Source organism: Urocitellus parryii, chromosome 3 (genome assembly GCF_045843805.1).
Source record: "Urocitellus parryii isolate mUroPar1 chromosome 3, mUroPar1.hap1, whole genome shotgun sequence".
Classification (NCBI taxonomy): Eukaryota; Metazoa; Chordata; class Mammalia; order Rodentia; family Sciuridae; genus Urocitellus; species Urocitellus parryii.
This window is the reverse complement of record NC_135533.1, coordinates 5,944,322-5,950,494: the sequence shown is the minus strand read 5'-3', so window position 1 is coordinate 5,950,494 and position 6,173 is coordinate 5,944,322.

The following is a 6,173-nucleotide window of genomic DNA, read 5'->3' as shown; positions in this document are numbered from 1 at the left end:
GGTGGAGATGGGGAAAGGTGACTGAAGATTCTGTATTTGAAGTAGGTTCAAATCCTTGGCTGGCCCCGGACAAGCACAGGGCCACCTCAGAGGATCCAGAGGAAAACCAGGTGGAGAGAGAAAGAGCTGATCCCAGGCCTCAGCAGCGGCCCCGGCAACGGGAATTTGAAGTTCCAGTTCCCCAAGTGAGAGGTCTCAGGAAACGTGGAGATCTCCACTGGACACCTAAGGGGTCCTACCTCGCAAGGAAGAGGTCCGCACCAGGGAAGAGCACAATGAAAGCAGGCCATTGCCAAAGACAGGGAAACCAGGTCCTCCCGGTCAAGGGGATCCAGGAGTTTAGGTGCCTGCTAGGATAATCTCAGAAGAAAGCAGTATCCAGAGTCCACAATATGTTACCAACAACGTCTTCAACACTACTAAAAATTCTTCTTTTATAACACAAAGATATAAAGCTGTAAAATTTCCCCTCCACGCATAACTCACAAATTTTTGTATATTCTGTTTTCATTATCATCCCATTTAAAATACGTTCTATACTCCCTATGATATATTTTTTTCACTCATGGATTATTTAGAAGTGTGTATGTTTAAGTTCTAAATGTTTATTTTCTGGAAACTACAGCATTCAACACACTGGCCATGATCCACCTGGTTACTGAGCACCTACAGAGCTGGTCACCTGAGAAGCTGCAGTACTATGCAGAAGTTTTGTAGTTATAATTAATTTAAAATTTAAAATGCAACTTCACTGGGTTGGTGGAAACATATCTCACTCTAGCTGTTGTGTCACTAAAGAGAGAGCTATTCAGTGCTGCAGGTATGTTACCCCATGCATGGAGTCTGGTCTCACCTGCAAACAATGGAAGCAATTCACTGAACAACTCAGTGTCAATGGATTACTTCATTCTGAATGATATTTAAAGCACTAAATAATGTCTTTGAATGTTTGTAAATATCTAAATATTTTATCTAGATAGCACAAGTTACATTATACCTAGCTACATGGAAACTGAAAATTAAATTTAAATACTAATTATAATTTTATTTATAATATAATACAATTAATATTAGTTTAAAAATAAGTGTGAAAACATTTTAAATTTAAAAATGAAAACATATTACAAATACAGAAAGTAGCTAGTATTTATGATGGAATAGAGAAAGACATACAGGCTGGAAGATCTGTTTCAAATTTCACCATGAATAACAATTGCAATATTCTGGTGTACAGAAAAAAACCCTATGTATAGTGATTTTTTTTGTTTGGTTTTGGGGTTTTTTGGGGGGAGGGGAGATACTGGGGATTGAACTCAGGGGCACTTGACCACTGAGCCACATCCACAGTCCTGTTTTGTATTTTATTTAGAGACAGGGTCTCACTGAGTTGCTTAGGCCTTGCTAAATTGCTGAGGCTGACACTGAACTCATGATCCTCCTGTCTCAGCCACCCCCCCCCCCACTAGTTGCTGGGATTACAAGAATGTTCCACTGTGCCCAGCCCTATCTATAGTTTTAATAAATGGAAAGGTAGTCAAGTATACCATAGCAAGAGATTTTTGTGTGTGTGCATCGTACTGGAGATTGAACCCAGGCTGTGGTCTTTGGTCAGTAGAAAGGTTGAGGATATAGCGCTAATCTTTCAGGGAAAAGGAGAAACAGAGCTCTTACTCTCTCCTCTCTTACTCTCTTACTCTTATTCTCTCTTACTCTCCCTCTCCCTCTTACTCTCCCCCTCTTCTCTCTCTCTCTCTCTCTCTCTCTCTCTCTCTCTCTCTCTCTCTCTCTCCCCTTCTCTTCTGCGTCTGGCCACTAGGGCCTGCTACTAAAATCTCGGACAGGTAAAGGGTTGTTTTGGCTTGTTGAGTTACCGACCTTTTCCATCGTCCTTTACATTGGTGCTGAAACCTGGACGGGGATCCCGGTCGCTCAGGCAGAACCCCGTTCCCAAACTCCGAGCCCAGCCATTCCTGTCGTAGTCCACTCCTCTGATCGCCTGCCTGACATCCACCACCCACCGCCCTGCAGATTGGTGAGATCCCCTATCCCATGAGCGCCTGAACCTAACTCACCAGAACGAGGGAATTGGCCTTTGAGTGTCCAGCAATCCCTCTGGGTGTTTTAGGGGAGAAATGCACCCCACCCAGACCCATCAGGTTTTCGGTGGACCCTGGGCGCTCTGCTAGGGCACCCCTGGGAATCGACCGCCTGAGATGTAGGGTTAATTCTCTCTTTCTAATTCCTCTGTCTCCTTCACTCTTACCTCCCATGGACGGGTTAGGGTAATTGCTTGGAGGGGATATATTATCCATCTTGAAGGCCTCCATAACCTTACTCTTATTGTCCTCCCCTACTTATATCTTCATCATGGCTTTACTTCCAATGAAGAAGAGACTTTACCCCTTTGTGTCTGGTGTGGAGACCCCAGGGACCACCAGAACACACACTTTCCCCTCCCCTGTAAAATGGTAGATCCAATTGTATGGGACACTGAAACCCCGTCCTCTGCAAATTGCTCTCCCGTGGAAGTGCATCTTAAAGACCCTAAGCACTTCCCAAACCAGGCTCAATATCCGCTGCCAACTGCCAGTCATAAGGGCCTAAAGCCAATCATTGAGAGCTTACTAAGGAAGGGGTTCCTCCGTCCCACACACTCTCCATTCAATACCCCAATTTTAGCAGTAAAAAAGCCTAATGGAACATACCGTTTGGTGCAGGATTTAAGGTTAATAAATTCTTCAACCCAGGCCCATACATCCCCTGGTTCCAAACCCTTATACTATGCTTTCCTCCATTCCTGCAAACTCCACCTGTTTTCCAGCTATTGATCTTAAAGATGTCTTCTTTTCGATTCCACTATCTGTCTCTTCCCAAGACATGTTTGCCTTCTCGTGGACTGATCCAGAAACTAGACATTCCCGACAGTTAACCTGGAGTGTCCTGCCCCAGGGGTTTTGAGACAGCCCACATATTTTTGGACAAGTCCTCAATGGCGATCTTGAGGACTTTTCCCCTCTATGCCCTGCCTCAACCCTCCTACAATGTGTTGATGACCTCCTCCTCTGTAGTCCCTCATTAGAAACCTCAAAGTCTGATACAGCCACCCTTCTGAATTTTCCTGCTCACCCAGGATATAGGGTTTCTCCGCAAAACGTGCAGCTCTCTCTCTCTGAAGTTGTTCACTTAGGGTTCCACATTTCCCCATGGGAAGAAAGCTATCACAACCAATAGAAAAGGCCTTATTGAAAGCCTTCCAGTACCAAAAACTAAGGAGGAGATTCTCTCGTTCCTGGGTCTGGCAGGCTATTTTAGGGCATGGGTACCAAATGACTCGTTACTTGCCAGACCATTATAGGATCTAGCAAAGGGGAACAAGCATGAGCCCTTGTTACTTTTAGCTGCACCACATTGCAGAACCTTCCAGAAGGCCCTCTTACAAGCACTGGCTCTACACCTGCCAGATGTTAATAGGCCTTTTACTCTCTATGTTCATGAACTCAAAGGGCACCTCTATAACCAACTCCAATACATCACCCAGCTACTACCAGCCTCCCTCCCAGCTTCCTAAAAACCCTGGAGTTGTCCATTGCAGATCACACCAGAATGACTCCTCCCGTCACACAGGGGAATTCAAAAGCAGATCAGGCAGCCTGGTCAGCCTCCCTTTCAGAACCCACTGGATCTCTCATTGCCCTGTGCTCTCCATCATTACCCAATAACAGAGACCCAATAAACATGCCCTCTTTACTTACCTCCACTCCATTTTCCACACCAGTCCACAGACTCTCAAAGCCTTTCTCCACTCTTTCTTTACTCTGACTCCCCAGGATAAAGAAGTGATACAGCAAATCACAGCCTCATGCCAGATATGCAAAAGAGTGAATTCCAACACATCTTTCAAACCCAGAACCTTCCCTTCTCATCAGGCTAGGGGCCATATTCCCGGGGCAGATTGGCAAATCGACTTTACCAAATGCCCAGAGTAAAAATCTTCAAATACATACTAGTTTTAATAGACACATTCTCGGGTTGGGAGAGGCCTTCCCCACTTCAAATAAGCGGGCTACCATAGTTGCTAACATCCTCCTAACTGAAGTAATCCCTCCGTTTGGGATGTCCACTTCAATCCAATCTGACAACAGGCCTGAGTTTGTCTCTCAAGTAACCCAGAATGTGGCAAAGACATTGTCCATCCCATGGCACTTTCATTGTCCCTATCGCCCCCAAGCCTCGGGTAAGGTTGAGCGAGCCAACCACACAGTGAAAGACATCATAACAAAACTATCTTTACAGACTCATTTACATTGGGTTAAACTCCTGCCTCTTGCCCTACTAGGCCTGAGGGCTTTACCAAAAAAGCCATCCCTTGCCTCCCCCTTTGAGATAATGTATGGTCGTCCCCTTCTCCCCCCGGGAATCTCACCAGAGCCTTGGCCCCTCCCCGACCAGTATGCTCTTCCCCTCCTCTTCCTTATTCGCTCTGAGCTATGGAAGCAACAAGATTTGTTGATTCTGGATCCAGAGAACTCAGCTGCCTCCTTTCTGCTCAAACCAGGAAAATGGGTCTACTTTTCTTCCCCAGGGGAAAGATCCCCACTCACCCCAAAATGGGAAGGGCCATTACAGGTAGTCCTGTGTACACCCAATGCTGCAAAACTCCATCAGGAAGGAAAGAACCTAACCCCCTGGATTCATATTTCTATGTTAAAACCAGCGGCAAGCCCTCCAGAGGACAATCCCACCCCAGCTCCCAACCTTGCAGGACCCCCACAATTGCCCAGATTTACCTGTGAGATATCCCCAGATAACCCTCTCAATCTCCGTTTTTCAGTCACGCACCACCCTTCATCCCATTCTGGAGAAGAACATGCATAAGAATGGGCCTCCTGGTAGGATCTAGGAACACGGGGCAACACAGTACACCCACACCCTTTTTAGAAATCAGCAACTGGCACAACAATCCTATTGGGACCTCTTCACAAACCCCATCAGCTGCTGGATTCTCCCGATTCTGGGACCGCTAGTTGGAGTCTCTTTATTCTGTGCCTGCCTTCCTTGCATTTCAAAATTCCTTCAAGGACAAATTAACAAAATCTCTAACTAAACTTTCAATCAGCTCCTCCTCGGGGATTACCAGCTACTTGCCATCGAGCCGGTGACATGCACATCCAGTCATCCCAAGAAACCTCCACCGCGTGCTGAAAGATGAAGATGCCGAATGACCACTCCACCGAAGGGCCATCTCTACCCACCATGCCAAAAAGAAATAAGCCCTTGGCTTTCAGCTTTATGTTCTAATCTGCCTTCTCCTGGGCACAGGCTTTTCTCCCAGCCCTACACACTGGACGACATTAATGCTGTTTCTTCTCATAGCTGCAGGGCTCATTCATGGACTTCTCCCGGAGGAAATCCATGCCTCAGTGCATGGATATGGGGCCTCCTGGCCCTTCTTCTCCAACCAACAGATCTCCCTCCCTCCCTCTAATCGATGCCCCTACTCAGCAGGAAGTAGCCAGATCGAGTCCGATGCCCCCAAACCAAAACAAAAAAGGAGGAATGTTGGTAAGATGGCGCCTGGAGCCCTTCTCTTCCGGGAGCTCAGGTCCATGATGCACTGAATGGTGCACGAACCATCACCTCCAATCCCTGTGAATGGCGAGAACTGAAGAAGTAACAGCCCACTTTGCCCTGCTCCTCCTCATCCTGCAGTTAAGCCCATAAACATCAATACCCTGTGTGTGTTCGCTCTCTTACTCTCTCCTCTCGTACTCTCTCTTACTCTCCCTCTCTCTCTTACTCTCCCTCTACCTCTTACTCTCACTCTCTCTCTTACTCTCCCTCTCTCTTACTCTCCGTCTCCCTCTTACTCTCCCTCTCTCTCTTAATCTCCCTCTCCCTCTTACTCTCCCTCTCTCTCTTACTCTCCCTCTCCCTCTTACTCTCCCTCTCTCTCTTACTCTCCCTCTCCCTCTTACTCTCCCTCTCCCTCTTACTCTCCCTCTCTCTCTTACTCTCCCTCTCCCTCTTACTCTCCCTCTCTCTCTTACTCTCCCTCTCTCTCTTACTCTCCCTCTCCCTCTTACTCTCCCTCTCCCTCTTACTCTCCCTCTCCCTCTTACTCTCCCGCTCTCTCTTACTCTCCATCTCCCTCTTACTCTCCTCTCTCTCTTACG